This window comes from Aquarana catesbeiana, linkage group LG13 (assembly GCF_042186555.1).
Source record: "Aquarana catesbeiana isolate 2022-GZ linkage group LG13, ASM4218655v1, whole genome shotgun sequence".
Lineage (NCBI taxonomy): Eukaryota > Metazoa > Chordata > Amphibia > Anura > Ranidae > Aquarana > Aquarana catesbeiana.
In genome coordinates, this window is record NC_133336.1 from 6,658,123 (window position 1) to 6,678,316 (window position 20,194).

A 20,194-nucleotide genomic window follows, 5' to 3' on the forward strand; every position below is an offset into this window, starting at 1 on the left:
CTAATGTTCGCATGTTTAGTTCTTATAGATCTTTGCTACTTGACAGAGTATATAATGTTTGTAAGCTCTTATTCTTCTTATGTCATCGTTATTCCAAATTGTTTATGATGCATACTGTGTAATATGTACACAATACCTTGTACTGAAAAGCCTGTAACTAACGCTTGTTAATTACCAATAAAAACTACTTGAACGAGAGACTGCAGACATAGTACAGGAGATGGTCAGAGACTGCAGACATGGTACAGGAGATGGTCAGAGACTGCAGACATGGTACAGGAGATGGTCAGAGACTGCCGACATGATACAAGAGACGGTCAGAGACTGCAGACAAAATACAGGAGATGGTCAGAGACTGCCGACATGATACAAGAGACGGTCAGAGACTGCAGACATGATACAAGAGATGGTCAGAGACTGCAGACATGATACAGGAGATGGTCAGAAACAGTAGACATGCTACAAGAGACAGTCAGAGACTGTAGACATGATACAAGAGACGGTAAGAGACTGCAATCATGGTACAGGAGATGGTCCGAGACTGCAGACATAGTACAGGAGATGGTCAGAGACTGCAGACATGGTACAGGAGATGATCAGAGACTGCAGACATGGTACAGGAGATGGTCAGAGACTGCAGACATAGTACAGGAGATGATCAGAGACTGCAGACATGGTACAGGAGATGGTCAGAGACTGCAGACATAGTACAGGAGATGGTCAGAGACTGCAGACATGGTACAGGAGATGGTCAGAGACTGCAGACATGGTACAGGAGATGGTCAGAGACTGCCGACATGATACAAGAGACGGTCAGAGACTGCAGACAAAATACAGGAGATGGTCAGAGACTGCCGACATGATACAAGAGATGGTCAGAGACTGCAGACATGATACAAGAGACGGTCAGAGACTGCAGACATGATACAGGAGATGGTCAGAAACAGTAGACATGCTACAACAGACAGTCAGAGACTAGACATGATACAAGAGACGGTAAGAGACTGCAATCATGGTACAGGAGATGGTCCGAGACTGCAGACATAGTACAGGAGATGGTCAGAGACTGCAGACATGGTACAGGAGATGGTCAGAGACTGCAGGCCTGGTACAAGAGATAGTCAGAGACTGCAGACATAATACGGGAGATGGTCAGAGACTGCTGGCATAGTACAGGAGATGATCAGAGACTGCAGACATAGTACAGGAGATGATCAGAGACTGCAGACATAGTACAGGAGATGATCAGAGATTGCAGACATTATACAAGAGATGGTCAGAGACTGCAGATATAATACAGGAGATTATCAGAGACTGCAGATATAATTCAGAAGATGGTCAGAGACTGCAGTTCCTGTAGACGTTAGTAGATAATGGCCAATTGGCCCTCTCACCTGACCCAGTGATACAGCAATGGTTCCTCTGATCAGGAGTCAGCTCACACTGAATTGCCCCTGGCGACTCCGCTGGGTAGCACCCAGATCTGTATTATGGCAATGACTCCATTCCTTTCTCCACCAGGGATGGTGCAAGGCTATGTGGCTTTCCCTCTGGTGGTGCAGGGCAGCGGGGTTTTCTCTCTGATGGTGTTCCCTCAGCACTGTCCTCTCCCTCTGGAGTCCTGGGTGTACTTCCCTGAAAGCTTTCCCGGGCTCCTGGCTCTCTCTCTCTCCCATTCAGCTGAGCATGCTGTGTGGGCTGCAGTTTCCGTGTTACAGTGGGGCTGCCAGTCCTCAGGACTACATATCCCACAATCCTCTTCTCTGCTCCTTTTTCTATTCTATTTCTTACCTGGCTGATATGAAGATGGGGGAAGAAACATAATGGGAGGCTGTGCTGGCAAGCGTCGCTCACTTGTACAGTAGTGCACGTGAGGAGGAGAGGGAGGGGGGAAAGAAGAGCCCGCAGCTACAGTGGGTCACTAGGGTTGGTTTCACCAGGTGTGGTATAACATGGTGTCACCCCCCCTTCCACCAACTATAGTCGCCCCTCAGTACAGACCCCCCTCCACTAAGTATAGACCCCCTTCGTCAGTGCAGACCCCCCACTAAGTTTAAACCCCTCCCTCAGTACAGACTCCCCTTCATCAGTATACTTCATATTCACATCACAAACATTCCTGGGTGAGCTCTCGAGTTTGGGTGCTGCAGCAACAACCAGCTGGATACTGGTTCAAGTCAAAGTGAAGATATTTGCCAGCACACCATGGAACGACATAGATAGCGTCCAAACGGTTAATTTATTGCATGATCACAACTGTTAGAGAAATTATACTTTAAATGTCAGCTATGAAAAAGCTCCATATTGTTTATTATGGCCTAGATATAATTTAGCTATAGCTTAGTGATAATATGCTTAGACTTGCATTATTTGAATACATCCTGTATTTTTGTGTTGGCTTAGGGAGTTTCCAAGTCAGTATCCTGTATAACCATTGTGAATGTATATAAAAAAGTCTGTAACGGATACTTCCACCTTTCCTGTTGTGTTCAGAATAAAGTTGAAACACATGTGACTCAGCATTTTTAAAACAGGAAAGGGGGTTGTCCAGGGCCTATAAAAAAGACATGTACTACAATATTCTCTTCAGAAATGAAATTACACCACGTGAGCTTGTAATGCAAATGTAATTCTTTCTCTTGCATATGCAATAAATGTTATCTTTGGGAGGAGTTGACGTGCTGACGTGCTGCATGTACCGTCTGCAGGATGGGTGATTGCTTTAGTCGGCCGGCTGATTTTATGCTGTTTTGATTCTACTACACTGTAATTGTTTTTTAATTTTCTCAATAAACGATAGTACCAGGATTACGCTATGGTGTTTCCCTTTCTTTTCCCGGGGAACCTCTGAATGGGAACCATCCCTTAACTTGGAGTTACCTATACATCTCTCCATGGTGTGACCGATCCCCTGTGGCTTGGTGGAGCAGTGTTTTTCATCATCCCCTCTGGCTATAGGAAGTGGAGTATTGTTCCCTATCAGTCCATCCAGATAAAGGCCCCGACCGGGTTAAGGTCGCAAGGTCCTTTGGGCTTGCCTTGTGGTAAGCGCGCATTTCATATTGAGCTATCACAGTGGTGCGGTGGAGGAATGTTTTACCCAATCACTTATTTATTCACTTTGAAGACCGGTATTCGAACCTAGGCCTTCTCGCAACACCTTATATGGACTATTATTCGCTTTGTTAAGGCTGTATCAATGAATGTTGGTTTAATTTATTAAGTTTTGTTGGTACATACAATTTTATGTTAATATTTTTCTTGGTAAAATTTTAAGGTTAAATTCACAATTAAGTATTATCCATTCACCTAGGGATATTAGCGCTGCTACCTTTGTTACAATATATGTTATCTTGATTCCCAAGGACGGTCTTAGACAGTGACGTAATTCCGTAACAATTTGGTCCTTCGAGAGCCGGAAGTTCAAGTTCCCGAGACGCACTGGATCAACTCAGTGACCGATGACCGTACGGCAAAACTGTAATGCCCCGTACACACGGTCAGATTTTCCGATGGAAAATGTCTGATCGGAGCGTGTTGTCGGAAATTCCGACCGTGTGTGGGCTCCATCGGACATTTTCCATCGGATTTTCCGACACACAAAGTTGGAGAGCAGGAGATAAAATTTTCCGACAACAAAATCCGTTGTCGGAAATTCCGATCGTGTGTACACAAATCCGACGGACAAAGTGCCACGCATGCACAGAATAAATAAAGAGATGAAAGCTATTGGCCACTGCCCCGTTTATAGTCCCGACGTACGTGTTTTACGTCACCGCGTTTAGAACGATTGGATTTTCCGACAACTTTGTGCTACCGTGTGTAGACAAAACAAGTTTGAGCCAACATCCGTCGGATTTTGTTGTCGGAATGTCCGAACAAAGTCCGACCGTGTGTACGCCCTATAAGTCCTCCGTCTCAAATTAGATGTTAAAGAGAGGCCGGTCCGCTGAACTAGTGCCTCCCGGGCAGCGACTTACCGGATTAGCACAAGAGACTGCTCTCGGGACAAGGTAAGATTTTTATTTTATTATTTTATTATTAACCTTTTGGGTTAGACTTGATTAGGAATTTATTGAATAAGGGATTTTAATACTACATACAATATAGAGATTGATCGAATGTTTATCTGTTTTTGTTCTATCTGCTTTACCCTTGTTGAGGGGAAATAAGTGGTCACGTATTCCCCATATAGATCCGTCTCTGGCCATCCTGGATGGGCAGACCTAGTGACTAGCCCGTGTTTTGGGAAGACGCGCTCAGGGCGACCTGGCGGCATTCGAGCACTGCGGTTGTTCTCTCTCTTGTGTATTCTTGTTTGTTTCTCCAGGTTAATTTTAATTTGATATAGGGGTATGGTCCCATACTAATATCCGGGTGCAGATAAAGGAAATTTGTTGATTGGGTCTTAGATCCTGACAGCCTTGTAAGCTGCAGAAAATTCCCGCGGGGACACATAAATACTCCTAGATAAAAACCTAAAGACTCCCCTGTTGATACAAGGGTGTGGCCTGATAGATATGTAGGGAACAAACAGGGGACATTTTGGTGGACTGCAGCATCCATACCAGCCTCATATAGTTACATATAGTAGGTGAGGTTGAAAACAGACACAAGTCCATCAAGTCCAACCTATGTGTGTGATTATGTGTCAGTATTACATTATATATCCCTGTATGTTGTGGTCATTCAGGTGCTTATCTAATAGTTTCTTGAAGCTATCGATGCTCCCCGCTGAGGCCACCGCCTGTGGAAGGGAATTCCACATCCTTTCCGCTCTTACAGTAAAGAACCCTCTACGTAGTTTAAGGTTAAACCTCTTTTCTTCTAATTTTAATGAGTGGCCGCGAGTCTTGTTAAACTCTTCTGCAAAAAAGTTTTATTTCTATTGTAGGGTCACCAGTATGGTATTTGTATATCAAAATCATATCCCCTCTCAAGCGTCTCTTCTCCAGAGAGAATAAGTTCAGTGCTCGCAACCTTTCCTCATAACTAAGATCCTCCAGACCCTTTATTAGCTTTGTTGCTCTTCTTTGTACTCGCTCCATTTCCAATACATCCTTCCTGAGGACTGGTGCCCAGAACTGGACAGCATACTCCAGGCGCGGCCGGACCAGAGTCTTATAGAGTGGGAGAATTATCGTTTTATCTCTGGAGTTGATCCCTTTTTAATGCATGCCAATATTCTGTTTGCTTTATTAGCAGCAGCTTGGCATTGCATGCCATTGCTGAGCCTATCATCTACTAGGACCCCCAGGTCCTTTTCCATCCTAGATCCCCCCAGAGGTTCTCCCCCCAGTGTATAGATTGCATTCATATTTTTGCCACCCAAATACATTATTTTACATTTTTCTACATTGAACCTCATTTGCCATGTAGTTGCCCACCCCATTAATCTTTTTGCAAGGTTTCCACATCCTGCGGAGAAGTTATTGCCCTGCAATAGCTTAGTATCCTCAGCAAATACAGAGATTGAACTGTTTATCCCTTCCTCCAGGTCGTTTATGAGCAAATTAAATAGGATTGGTCCCAGCACAGAACCCTGGGGAACCCCACTACCCACCCCTGACCATTCCGAGTACTCCCCATTTATCACCACCCTCTGAACTCGCCCTTGTAGGCAGTTTTTAATCCATGTACTCACCCTATGGTCCATGCCAACGGACCTTATTTTGTACAGTAAACGTTTTTGCTGTCCAGAAGAGTCCACAAAGGACCCCCCTTACAGTAACGGTTACAAAATTTCTTGGGGACCTGGTGAACAAATTGATATCCTCCTCAGCAATAATCACTCTGGAATAGAAGTCCCAGTAAATCAAGTAAAAGATAGCCCATATGAGCAATGGCTAAAGAATGCAATCTTGAAGGGGCTGCTTGCCCCTATATCAAGTTTTGTTACAAAACACATGATCAACCATAGGATCTGTAGACTTCAGGAGCTGATTGAGTATGCGAGGCATGCTGAGCTGCACTTCCAATAAAAAAAGAAAGTAAAGCAAGGGAAGGTGTTTATGGTAGGTGAAGGTAATGATGTGTATGTCATTGAGGAGAACAGAAGGATGGGAACAACACCCGAACAAGGCCCCGCATTCAGGATTATGAGGGGAAAAAGAAGAGGGGGGAGTGTTTCCTGTGTGGTAAAGAGGGCATTTGGCAAAAGAATGCAGTTCAAACAGAGAGGAGGGCTTGTAGGACCCTAATACACCCGCTGGATATGCTTCCAGGGGTAAAGAAAAAGGTGTAGTATATGTAAAATCTGCAAATGGGTTGATGCACCAGGAGGTTGTGTCTGAAGGCCTTACTGTGGAAGATCCACAGACAGGTAAAAAGGCTCAGTGTAAAATTGTAATTTTGACTAAATGTCCTGTTAATTTGTTGGGTAGAGACATGTTTCACGCTCTTGATATTTCTGTCGTACCAGTGGAGGGAGGTCTCAAAGCCCATCGGCTGTGTGAAAAACAAATCACAGCCGTGGATAATGAGGCCTGATACTGGTACAGCCTGGAATTTGCAAACTGAGGGATTAAATATACCCAAAACCCTGGCAGAAATAATTGACGAAGAACCTGTGAGGAAAAGGTATAAAGTCCAGACAAACCTCTATTGCACCATTTACTACAGAAAGACCTCTGGGCCCGATAAGTCCTATGAGAAACAGTTAATGAGACTCACTAACACTGAAGTTCTCTTAAAAAGCCTGGACTGTGATAAGGAAGGAAATAGCGTGGCTACTTGTCTCCTACCACAGCCTATTCTGCAAATATACAGGCAGGATAGTGTACCTCATGTTTCGGTCACCCGGAACCCCAAGGTATCATGGCATGAGCTAGGAGAACTTATCAAGGACTGGGTCCAACTGATAGATGAGAAACTAAAATCCCGAGGGATTCAGAGGTATAGGAAGCATAAGGGAGGGAAAGATGGGTGGGGACTCATACAGGATTTACAGGTGGTCAATAGGGCCATATTACAGAGGGCCCCGGTGGTCCCAGATCCGCATGTCCTCCTGAACGACCTCTACCCAGAGAACAAGGTATTTTCTGTCATCGATATCAGTAATGCTTCTTTACCATTCCCTTACACAAAGACAGTTAGTTCTGGTTTGCATTTATGTACAAGAAAAAAAAAAGTACACATACACTAGGTTATCCCAGGGATGTTGTGAAAGTCCAACAATCTTCTCACAAGAAATATCCAATAATTTGTCTCGGTTTGTACCTCCCAGTGGGAGTTAAATTCTCTTGTATGTGGATGACATTCTGGTGGCGGTTCCTTCTGAGCGACAATGTAAAATTTAGACTCAATTTAGACTCAATTTGCAATAATAAAAATCTTGTTATCCGTCCTGCGGATAAAGGTGGGGGCATTGTGGTGCTAGATCGAGATAAATATTTAGGAGAATTGCATAACATAGTGGGAGATAAAGATACCTATGTCCCTTTGCCAGGTAACCCCGTTGTTAAATATAAGAAAGTGTTGTTGCCCTTGATTGAGAGGGGCTTTCAAAAAGGCATTCTCAACGAAAAAGAAAAAATCTTTCTTGTTCCTAAAGCACCTAGGGTACCAATACTGTATTGTTTACCCAAAATTCACAAGAGCCTCACTTGCCCCCCGGGTCGTCCCATTGTGAGTGGGATTGATTCCATCACGTCCCGGGTGGGCAAGTACATTGACCACTTTCTCCAGCCACTGGTACAGCAATTACCGTCATATTTGAAGGATACTAGACATGTATTAAATCCACTGTCTGAAATTAGACCTGAGAATCATACTCTGCTGGTGACGGCGGATGTTACATCTCTGTACACCATTATACCCCATGATCTAAGGATAGCTGCGGTCAAATACTACTTAAATAAGTTGTCCACTTTGCCCAAACAACAACAGACTTTCATCATAGATTTACTTGAGTATGCGGCAGGACACAACTACTTTTGGTTTGACCATCAATATTACCGACAACAACGTGGTGTAGCTATGGGGTAGGGATGAGCTTCGAGTTTGAGTCGAACTCATGTTCGACTCGAACATTGGCTGTTCGCAAGTTCGCCGAACAGCGAACAATTTGGGATTCAAATGCCGCAGAACACCCTTTAAAAGTCTATTGGAGAAATCAAAAGTGCTAATTTTAAAGGCTTATATGCAAGTTATTGTCATAAAAAGTGTTTGGGGACCCGGGTCCTGCCCCAGGGGACATGGATCAATGCAAAAAAAAGTTTTAAAACGGCCCTTTTTTCAGGAGCAGTGATTTTAATAATGCTTAAAGTCAAACAATAAAAGTGTAATATCCCTTTAAATTTCGTAGCTGGGGGGTGTCTATAGTATGCCTGTAAAGGGGCGCATGTTTCCCGTGTTTAGAACAGTCTGACAGCAAAATGACATTTCGAAGGAAAAATTACATTTAAAACTACCCGCGGCTATTGCATTGCCGACAATACACATAGAAGTTCATTGATAAAAACGGCATGGGAATTCCCCAAAGGTGAACACCGAACCAAAATTTAAAAAAAAAAATGATGTGGGAGTCCCCCTAAATTCCATACCAGGCCCTTCAGGTCTGGTATGGATATTAAGGGGAACCCCGGCCAAAATTTAAAAAAAAATGACGTGGGGTTCCCCCTAAATTCCATATGTTAAATGGTGACCCCGCCCCCTCTGACGCACGGGACATGACGGGACTTCCCTGTGCCATTCCCCGTGATGTCACAGGGAAGTCCCGTCAAGTCACCGTGCGTCAGAGGGGGGCAGGGTCACCGGGTGGCCCCGCCCCCGTTATTTAAGAAGAGGCAGACGAGGAGACTCCGTCACACAGCGGGAGCCTCCCTCCATGCCAGCATGGATGCGGAGCGGCCCAGAGAAGAAAATGAAGAAGAGAAGAAGGAAGAAGAGAAGAGGATGAAGAAGAAGATGAAGAGAAGAGCGGGAGCCTCCCCCCATGCCATGGGTGCGGAGCGGCCCGAGGAGAAGAAGATAGAAGACGCCGCGGAGGAGATGCTGGACGAGAACGCCGGAGGAAGAACCAGAAGAACCAGAAGAAGATGAAGGAAGATAGAAGAAAGAAGAAGCATTTAAATAAAGGAATTGTCAAAAACTCTCTCTTGTCATTTTTAACATTTTGACAGTCTTTTAGTGAAATGGTAGGGGGAAGTACCCCCTTACCATTTCACACGGGGGGGCCGGGATCTGGGGGTTCCCTTGTTAAAGGGGGATTCCAGATTCCGATAAGCCCCCCACCCGCAGACCCCCACAACCACTGGCCAGGGTTGTGGGGATGAGGCCCTTGTCCTCATCAACATGGGGACAAGGTGTTTTGGGGGGCTACCCCAAAGCACCCTCCCAATGTTGAGGGCATGTGGCCTGGTACGGTTCAGGAGGGGGGGGGCCGCACTCTCGTCCCCCCCTCTTTTCCTGCGGCCTGCCAGGTTGCGTGCTCGGATAAGGGTCTGGTATGGATTTTTGGGGGGACCCCACGCCTTTTTTTTTTTGGCGCGGGGTTCCCCTTAAAATCCATACCAGACCTGAAGGGTCTGGTATGGAATTTAGGGGGAACCCCACGTCATTTTTTTTTAAATTTTGGCCGGGGTTCCCCTTAATATCCATACCAGACCTGAAGGGCCTGGTATGGAATTTAGGGGGACTCCCACGTCATTTTTTTTTTATTTCGGGGTTTCCCTGTGCTGAATTCCCATGCCATTTTTATCAATGAACTTCTATGTGTATTGTCGGCAATGCAATAGAAGCGGGTAGTTTTAAATGTAATTTTTCCTTCGAAATGTTATTTTGCTGTCAGACTGTTCTAAACACGGGAAACATGAGCCCCTTTACAGGCATACTATAGACACCCCCCAGCTACGAAATTTAAAGGGATATTACACTTTTATTGTTTGACTTTAAGCATTATTAAAATCACTGCTCCTGAAAAAACGGCCGTTTTTAAAACTTTTTTTGCATTGATCCATGTCCCCTGGGCCAGGACCCGGGTCCCCAAACACTTTTGTATGACAATAACTTGCATATAAGCCTTTAAAATTAGCACTTTTGATTATTCATGTTCGTGTCCCATAGACTTTAACGGTGTTCGCGTGTTCGAGCGAACTTTTTTCCTGTTCGCATGTTCTGGTGCGAACCGAACAGGGGGGTGTTCGGCTCATCCCTACTATGGGGGCTAAGTATGCCCCCAGTTTGGCGAACCTTTTTATGGGTAAATGGGAGGAGGACGTCATCTTTAAAGACCGAAGCCCATATTTGCGTTTCTGGGCTAGGTATATAGATGACGTCCTCCTCCTATGGGATGGCACTGGTCCCCAATTAGAGGATTTTTTTTCCTCTATCAACAACAATGATAGGGGTATCAAATTTGTCTACGAAATGAGCCATGATGGAATAAACTTTCTTGATCTCACTATAATAAAGAATGGGGACATATTCAAAACAATGTCGTTCTTTAAAAAGACAGAGCGTAATGCTTTTAGCCCCTTGGGGAGCTGCCATCACGATTCTTGGCTTAAGTCCATTCCAAAAAGCCAGTTTATAAGAATGAGACAAAATTGTACAGATATAAATGATTACAGAACTCAGGCGGGTATCATCAAAAATAGATTGGAAGAGAAGGGTTATGATGGTGACTCTTTAGAAAAAACTATGGAACAGGTGGAAAAAATTGATAGAGCCACCTTGCTCCGGGAAAGTTCTGGGAGAACCAAAGATGGACCGACTTTACCTTTCATCACCTCTTATTCTACGCAACACTATCTTATCAAGAACATTCTCCGCAAACACTGGCATTTGCTGGGAAATGGTAGAGTTATCAAGACATTCATACCTGAAAAACCACAAACAGTGTTTAGAGGAGTCCCTTCTCTTCGCGATAAAATTGCCCCCAATGTTGTGGATCCACCTATTAAGAGAGTATCATTTTTTCAGAACCTTTCTGGATACCACCAATGCTGTAGGTGCCAGATTTGTACACTAAATAGAAATTGACAAAGAAAAACAGAATCATTTATTTCAAGTAGCACATCTAAAGAACACCGCATCGAACCATTTATTACATGTAGCTCAACGGGTGTTGTATATTTATTGCAATGCCCGTGTGGGCTTCAGTATATAGGCAGGACCAAACAGCCTATGCAAGTCCATTTGGGGGAGCACATTACAAATATCAAGAATGGTTTCAAATTCCATTCTGTTTCCAAACATTATGCTATCCACCACAATCGTAACCCTGCTAACACAATCTTTCTAGGGATAGACATGTTCAGTGCTCATTGGAGGGGTAGCTCTTTAGTGAGGGAATTTTCCAGGCTCGAAATGGCCTGGATACATAGGGTACGTAGCTACACCCCATACGGCCTGAATGTTGATATAGATGTCAATTCTTTCATTGATAATAGATAGAAGGTCATAATCTTCACTCTATTCTGAACTCCTGGGAGACCCCGTGATATTTGTTTTGTTGGCCTGGGAGATTGGATTAGAAATGTTTTTTTCAGATTATATTTTCAGGTTATACCTTATAACAGAAAAGTTTAAAACACATAAGTATAGAGTATGCTGATACATTTAACATATGGGAACCAAGGGGCATACATTCTAGGGATTTCCCAAGACATTCCAACCTACCCCAGATATAAAACAATAACCTTATAGCTTCCTTTAGGGGGTTCTAATTTTTCTCCCTTGATGAAGGTACATTCAGTGGGGTACTTTTTGTAGCTCCCATTCTAAGCACTTTATTGTTATTGGTCTGACCACCAATCAGGATAGGTAAGGCCCAATAATGGAGTATCACAAATGGGATACCTGCCTATATATAGAATTAATAATTAGTAATTAATAGAATAATTAATAATTTTTTACACCCATGCCAGACATTAGGAGCACAGGGTTCGTTCTGTGAGGATAGGCACTACACATATAGTGAGTGCATAAGTTTGTAATTACATCAACAATTTTAATTTTAGTTTAATCACAAATTATTTCTCATATTGGAATTCGAGGAGTATACAGTTTAGTGACACTTATGACATTTTTGTCCATCCTTAGTATTATTAGCATTTCTTTATTTTTCAGTAGTGTATTTCCACTTCTGAGCGGGTGCATTAGTTCCGAATTGCACCAACAAGCTCAATAAGATTTTTTAGATTGATTGGCTAATGTTTATCAGATGCGATGGCACCACTTTTTTAGCCAATATAAGTAAAGTCCGTGCAAATGGCCAATCATTATAGAATTTTTAACCTTTTATGCTGACCAACTTGGCAAATTATAAAGCTTTTTAATTTTGGTTGGTGTTAAAGTCAGGCAACTGAATATCAGCCTTTTTCCAGTATTATAGGGCATATGCCCTTTTCTAAAATGGCTGATGGAGGGGCACTAGGAGTTCAGAACTGGGCGTTCCGTTCGTTGTGCAGTGTACTTATGGCGGTGAGTCAGCACGCCGCCCGTACCCCTGGAAGACGTCATCTGTGATGAAACGGCGTAGGGAGGAGCGGCGTGCTGACGTCATCACATACTGCGCTGGACCCGGAAGTTACGGGCAGCTTACGAGAGCCGGCCGGCTCGTGTTTTTGATCTTGATTTTATCCATCGCTGAAAACCATCTGCATAATTGTAAGTGCAATATTTTTTAATTTCATAAACTTTTTAAAACGTAATACACTATGGAAGTTTTATATCTTTTTACGGCTTATGAACGATTGCTTGCCACAAGAGATGACATCTCATACTAAGACCGTGGGGAATCCTCTTAGCGCTGACAGCCACTGCAACACCCGAGGCTGGGTTAGAAGCCTAAGGCACGTAAAAAGAGATCTAGGGAGCTGGTGGATGCACTTTTTTTGTACTGTACCCCTACACTTATCACCTCCAGTGTTGGAATTCATGTCACCATTCATAGAAGAACATTAAGTCACCCCCCGGAAGACTGTCTATAATAGTGGACTTTTAATTTTGTCTATTTGAGTGGACTTTACCATTTATAATAATTTTTATTACATTTATATATATTTTTTCCTTCAATTTTTTGGCATATATTTTTTTTTTCTCACTGTTCATTTTTTGTGCACTTATCACTGGTGATAGTGAATGTCTATGTGATACTATATATATATGCACAATTGTATATCCACATAACTTGCAAAGGTTTTTGTAGAGGATTTCAAATTAATTTATAGCGCAGCTTAGTATTTGGTAAAACAATGTAAAATTACCTTGGCTCTGATGCATTTCCTCGCAGACCAAGGTCAAAAGGTCAGCAAAGACAAATTACAACTGTGGAAAGAAAAGGTGAAATACCCGGGTTATATTTTATCTCAAGAAGGCAGACATTTGGATGAGATCCGAAAAGAGGCAATCCTTTAAGTCCCCAAACCACTTATCAAAAAAGAAATGATGTAATTTCTCTGCATGGCTAATTTCTGTAGAGCATGGATAGCAAAATATGCTACGGTGGTGGCGCCTCTTTCTGATCTCATCTATTGTTCACTAATGTCTGCAAAAGATCCCATCCAATGGAATGTGCAAGTAGAGGATGCATTTACGAAGGTAAAGCACCTCATTGTGGGTTCCTCTGTGCTTGGCCTTTCCAATTACAGTAAAATGTTTTATCAGACTGTAGATTGTAAGGAAGGGTACACGACTTCTGTTCTCACACAGGTTTATGGGGACAAGCACAAACCAGTTGCACTCTATTCAACTAAATTAGATCCAGTGGCCCGGAGTTTGCCCCACTGTGTACAAGCTGTAGTAGCAGCCTCATTGGCCCTACGGTCCTCTGCACTGATAGTACTGTTCCACCCCCTGGTTCTTAAAGTCTCACATGCCCAGGGGTGGACTGACCATGGGGCAATTCGGGCACGGTCTGAGGGCCCGCGGCCAGTAGGGGACCCCATGACAGCTTCCACTTCAATCTGCCCGTCAATCACAGCTAGCTGATGGGTAGATCGGGTCCCGAATCACTACTTCCTGCTAAGAGACTGCTGCAGTCTAAACAGACCTCTTGTGATGCGCTCCTCCCCGCCGGCCCCTCCTTCCCTCCCGTCCACACCAGGTATTTGTATTTGTCATCACCTCGGTCGGATGAGAAGAGAGGAGGGGCCGGCGGGGAGGAGGGCATCACGAGAGGTCTGTTTACAGCTGCTTCCTGCGCTACGCTGCATCTAGGAAGGAAAGTGCAGCAGCTGCTGTCCTGTGTCCCTCTATGTGCCCAGCATCCCGCTCTGTGCCCAAAAGCCCTGAACGCTGCCCCATGCCCTGATGTCTGCCCATAACCTGCTATCTGCCCCATGCCCTGATGTCTGCCCATGTCCTGCTCTGTGCCCCCATGCCCTGATGTCTGCCCCATGCCCTATAGTCTGCCCATACCCTGCTATCTGCCCATGCTCTGCTCTGTGCCCCTATTCCCTAATGTCTGCCCTATGCTCTAATGTCTACCCCGTGTCATGCTCTGTGCCCCCTTGCCCTGCTCTGTGCCCCAAGCCCTGCTGTTTATCCTATGCCCTGCTCCGTGCCCCCATGCCCTGCTGTCTGCCCCCATTCCCCGCTCTGTGCCCCCATGCCCTGCTCTGTGCCCCCATGCCCTGCTCTGTGCCCCCCATGCCCTGATGTCTGCCCCATGCCCTGCTCTTTGCCCCATGCCCTGCTCTGTGCCCCCATGCCCTGCTGTCTGCCCCATGCCCTGCTGTCTACCCTATGCCCTGCTCTGTGCCCCCATGCCCTGCTGTATGCCCCCATGCCCTGCTCTGTGTGCCCCCATGCCCTGATGTGTGCCCCCATGCCCTGGTCTGTGCCCCCATGCCCTGATGTCTGCCCCACACCCTTCTCTGTGCCTCATGGCCTGCTGTCTACCCCATGCCCATGCTCTGATGTGTGCCCCCATGCCCTGCTGCCTGCCCCCATTACCTGCTGCCTGTCCCCATGATGTGCCCTGTGATGTGTCCCATGACCTACTGTGTGCCCTGTGATATGCCCTACTGCATGCCCCATGATGTGCTCTACTGTGTGCCCTTGTGGTGTGCCCCATGTTGTGTCCTACTGTGTGCCCCATTCCCTATTATGTGCCCCACTGTGTGCCGAATTTCCTCCTGTGGGCCTTGTGATGTGTCCTGAGCCCTACTGTATGTCCCATGATGTGCCCTGTACCCTGCTGTGTGCCATATGATGTGCCCTGCTGTGTGCCCATTGATGCATCATTCAGTGCCCCATAGTTTGCACCATACAGTGCCCTATATGTGCCCTCTTGCTTCATGTAATATACCCTGCTGTACCCCATAATGTATCCTCTTGCCCCCACGTAATATGCCCTGCTATGCCTCATAATGTGCCCAGCTGTCCCATTATGTGCCCTCTTGTCCCCATGTAATATGCCCCATAATGTGCTCTGTTGTGCCCCATAATGTGCCCTCATGCCCCTATGTAATATACTCTGCTGTACCCCATAATGTGCCCTCCTGCCCCATGTAATGTTCCATGCTGTGCCCCTCTGCCTCCCCCCTGTAATGTGCCCTATAATGTTCCCTGCTGCCCCCCCATGTAATGTGTCCTACTGTACCCCCCCAACCTGTAATGTTCCCTGGTGTGCCCCTTGTAGTGTGCCCTCCTGCCCTCCACACACACATATTGTGCCCTCCTGACCCCTTGTGCTATGACCTGCTGACTTCTATACTTTGCCATGGTTCCCCCATGCTCTGCCCTGCTGCCCCCTGTGTACTGTGCTTGCTTGACATCTAATGCTCTGCCCTGCTGCCCCCTGTGCACTGTGTATCTCAGGTTGAACCCAGAATTGAGGCATCTACGCAGTGCAAGCTGGGGGTGGGGCTTTGTGTGGGTGTGGCTTGAGTGTGGGCGGGGACACAGGGGGCCCCATGATCTCCTGTTGCCCGGGGGTCCCATGAGTTGTCATTCCGCCCCTGCACATGCCATTTTAGTAATCTTACTACAAGACAAAATCTCCTATTTATCTTCGGCCAGGCATCTATCATGTATGATTATTCTTCTGGGACAGCCGCACATTACAATCGAGAGGTATACCACATTGAACCCCGCCACACTGACACCAACACTTAGTGATGGGGAGCCACATGATTGTATAGCTCAAATTGATGAACGGGTACTCCCTAGGAAGGATCTCACTGATGTTCCCTTTCCAGATGTTGACATTACCTTTTTTGTTGATGGGTCTTGTAAAAGGGACGATAAAGGGGTAAATCAAACGACTTATGCTATATTAACTCATGACCAGGTCATTGAAGCCAGAACTCTTCCCAGTTCCTACTCTGCACAACAAGCTGAAATTATTGCCCTATCCAGGGCCTGCAGCCAAGGAAAAAGAAAAAATATATATATATACACAAGTACAGTAGGTAAACCCATCTTATCTACATCACTATTTAGATATGCTGCGTTATTGAGCCATGGGTAAGCCCATATCTCAAAAGAAGGGATGGTACAGGTGATCAACAAGGTGTTCACAACATATGGGTTTACGAACTACTCTAGAAATTAAATTTTTGCCTCACACGTCCACTTTGTAACAGATACCATGCTCAAGGTGCCCTAAGACCTTTAAGGGGGCATTTCCCACAACCCCCTTATCCCTTTCATGGATTTTATTGAAATGAACAAATGTGAGAATAAAAGTTCTGTCTTATTATTGTTGACATGTTTATAAAATGGGTGGAAGCTTTTCCTATGACACACCCAGATGGGCAGTCAGTAGCCAAAGTACTAGTCCCAAACGTTCATCTCTAACCCTAATCCCACTATTAATAGTCCCAAATGCCTAATCCTAACCATAATCCCACTATTACTTAGGTCGCTGCTAGAAAGCAGGTCTTCCAACGGGTCTAGTTGTAGGAGAGGAGGGATAGGAAATTGTGCCCTAGTTGCGTGGCGCAATTGTGCGTATCGGAAGAACATCCATCCCGGGAATCCATACGTCCCTGACATAAGTGCAAAGGACATCAATTCCCCATTGGGCATAATGTCTCTTAGGGTTTTGATTCCAAATTCCTCCCAGAGCTGAGGATCAGGAATTGTTCGGAAATGGGGCAACCGAGGATTTCCCCAAAGAGGCTGGACAGGCGCCCATCGCCCCACAAGGGAAAACCTCCTTCTAGCCATCCTTCATACTTGAAGTGTTGCCCTGGACGGAGCAGGAAGCTCCTCGTATGCCTTTGCCCCCCTATAAACCAGGTTTTGCGGATCCTGTATAGACCCTAACTGTGCCGCCTCCACACAGACCGCAGCGTTAGAGCGTTTTCCCTCAAACCACCAGTACGCCGTCACCAGCATCGCCGCCCAATAATACAGTTTGAAATTAGGGAGGGCAAGGCCCCCCATCTGAGTCGGTAGTTGTAGTGTGGATTTGGCCAATCTTGGAGTAGCTCCATTCCATATAAAGGAGATAATTTGTTTGTCTATTTCCCGAAAAAAGGATGCTGGAAGCCAAATCGGGCTATTTCTAAAAAGATAGGTGAACTTGGGTAGAAGCATCATTTTTAGGATGTTTATATGTCCTAGTAAATTAAGTGGCAGTTCAGACCATGCGCGACACCTTTCTTTAAGGAGACGGAGCAGAGGAAGCATATTTAGATTATAATATTGGGCAGTATCAATCCCACTATTACTAGTCCCAAACACCTAATCCTAACCCTAATCCCACTGTTACTAGTCCCAAACGCCTAATCCTAACCCTAATCCCACTATTACTAGTCCCAAATGCCTAACCCTTACCATTATCCTACTATTACTAGTCCCAAACGCTCAACTCTAACCTTAATCCCACTATTACTAGTCCCAAACGCTTAATCCTAACCCTAATCCCACTATTACTAGTCCCAAACGCTCATCTCTAACCCTAATCCCACTATTACTAGTCTCAAACGCCTAATCCTAACCATAACCCCACTATTACTAGTCCCAAACGCTCAACTCTAACCCTAATCCCGCTATTATTAGACCCAAACGCTTAATCCTAACCCTAATCCCACTATTACTAGTCCCAAAGGCCTAATCCTAACCATAATCCCACTATTACTAGTCCCAAACGCCTAATCCTAACCATAATTCCACTTTTACTAGTCCCAAACGCTTAATCCTAACCCTAATCCCACTATTACTAGTCCCAAACGCTCATCTCTAACCCTGATCCCACTATTACTAGTCCCAAATGCTTAATCCTAACCCTAATCCCACTATTACTAGTCCCAAACGCTCATCTCTAACCCTAATCCCACTATTACTAGTCCCAAATGCTTAATCCTAACCCTAATCCCACTATTACTAGTCCCAAACGCTCATCTCTAATGCCCCGTACACACGGTCGGACTTTGTTCGGACATTCCGACAACAAAATCCTAGGATTTTTTCAGACGGATGTTGGCTCAAACTTGTCTTGCATACACACGGTCACACAAAGTTGCCGGAAAATCCGATCGTTCTAAACGCGGTGACGTAAAACATGTACGTTGGGACTATAAACGGGGCAGTGGCCAATAGCTTTCATCTTTTTATTTATTCTGAGCATGCGTGGCACTTTGTCCGTCGGATTTGTGTACGTACGATCGGAATTTCCGACAACGGATTTTGTTGTCGGAAAATTTTATAGCCTGCTCTCAAACTTTGTGTGTCGGAAAATCCTATGGAAAATGTGCCTACACACGGTCGGAATTTCCGACAACAAGGTCCTATCACACATTTTCCGTCGGAAAATCCGATCGTGTGTACGGGGCATAACCCTAATCCCACTATTACTAGTCCCAAATGCTTAATCCTAACCCTAATCCCACGATTACTAGTCCCAAACGCTCATCTCTAACCCTAATCCCACTATTACTAGTCCTAAATGCTTAATCCTAACCCTAATCCCTAACTCTTAACCCTCTAACATTAACACTCTTCATAACATATAATTAAATAATTTTGAAAATTTATATTTTCGTATTTTGTAATTTCCAAAATTACTAATTTTGGAAATTCGGTACATATAACATTTTGGAAATTTAGAATTTTGCCAATTTCGTAATTAACTAATTTGTAAAAATTTGCTCAAAAAATGACTTCTGAACCTAAAGAATTGCACATGTCTAGTTCAGATGGTTTCATGCATTTGTGACCGCAACCAGGTGAGGGGTACAAAGACAAGTGCTTCTTGCCTACAGTCAAGCATGGTGGTGGGAGTGTCATGGTCTGAGGCTGCATGAGTGCTGCCGGCACTGAGCAGCTACAGTTCATTGAGGGAACCATGAATGCCAACATGTACTGTGACATACTGAAGCACAGCATGATTCCCTCCCTTCAGAGTCTGGTCTACAGGGCAGTATTCCAACCTGCTAATGACCCCAAACTAGGGATGAGCCGAACACCCCCCCCGGTTCGGTTCGCACCAGAACCTGCGAACGGACCGAAAATTTGCACGAACGCTAGAACCCCATTGACGTCTATGGGACTCAAACGTTCGAAATCAAAAGTGCTCATTTTAAAGGCTAATTTGCATGGTATTGTCCTATAATGGGTTTGGGGACCCGGGTCCTGCCCCAGGGGACATGTATCAATGCAAAAAAAACTTTTAAAAATGGCCGTTTTTTCGGGAGCAGTGATTTTAATGATGCTTAAAGTAAAAAAAAAAAAAGTGAAATATTCCTTTAAATATCGTACCTGGGGGGTGTCTATAGTATGCCTGTAAAGTGGCGCGTATTTCCTGTGCTTAGAACAGTCCCTGCACAAAATGTCTTTTTTAAAGGAAAAAAAGTCATTTAAAACTGCTTGCGGCTTTAATGTAATGTCGGGTCCTGGCAATATGGATGAAAATCAGTGAGACAAATGGCATGGGCACCCCCCAGTCCATTACCAGGCACCCAAATTAAAAAAGGAAACAGCAGTATACAGGCTCTGTACTCTGAACAGCAGTATACAGGCGGTGCAAACAAGACAGGGACTGTAGGTTTGTTGTTAAGAAGAATCTGTTTGTAATTTTGAACTGTTACATTTTTTAAGTGTTTAGCTCCAGCCAAAAAATCTATTTTAAGCTTTTTGGAAAACATAGGGAAGGGTTATCAACCCTGTGACATTTGTTTTGCTGCCTGTGCTCCTCTTCAGAAGATTTCACCTCACTTTTTGTCCCAATGACAAATGTTTTTTGAGAATTTGGGTTTTTTTGTGAAACAAGGATTGGTGATAAAGCATCAGTGGAAAG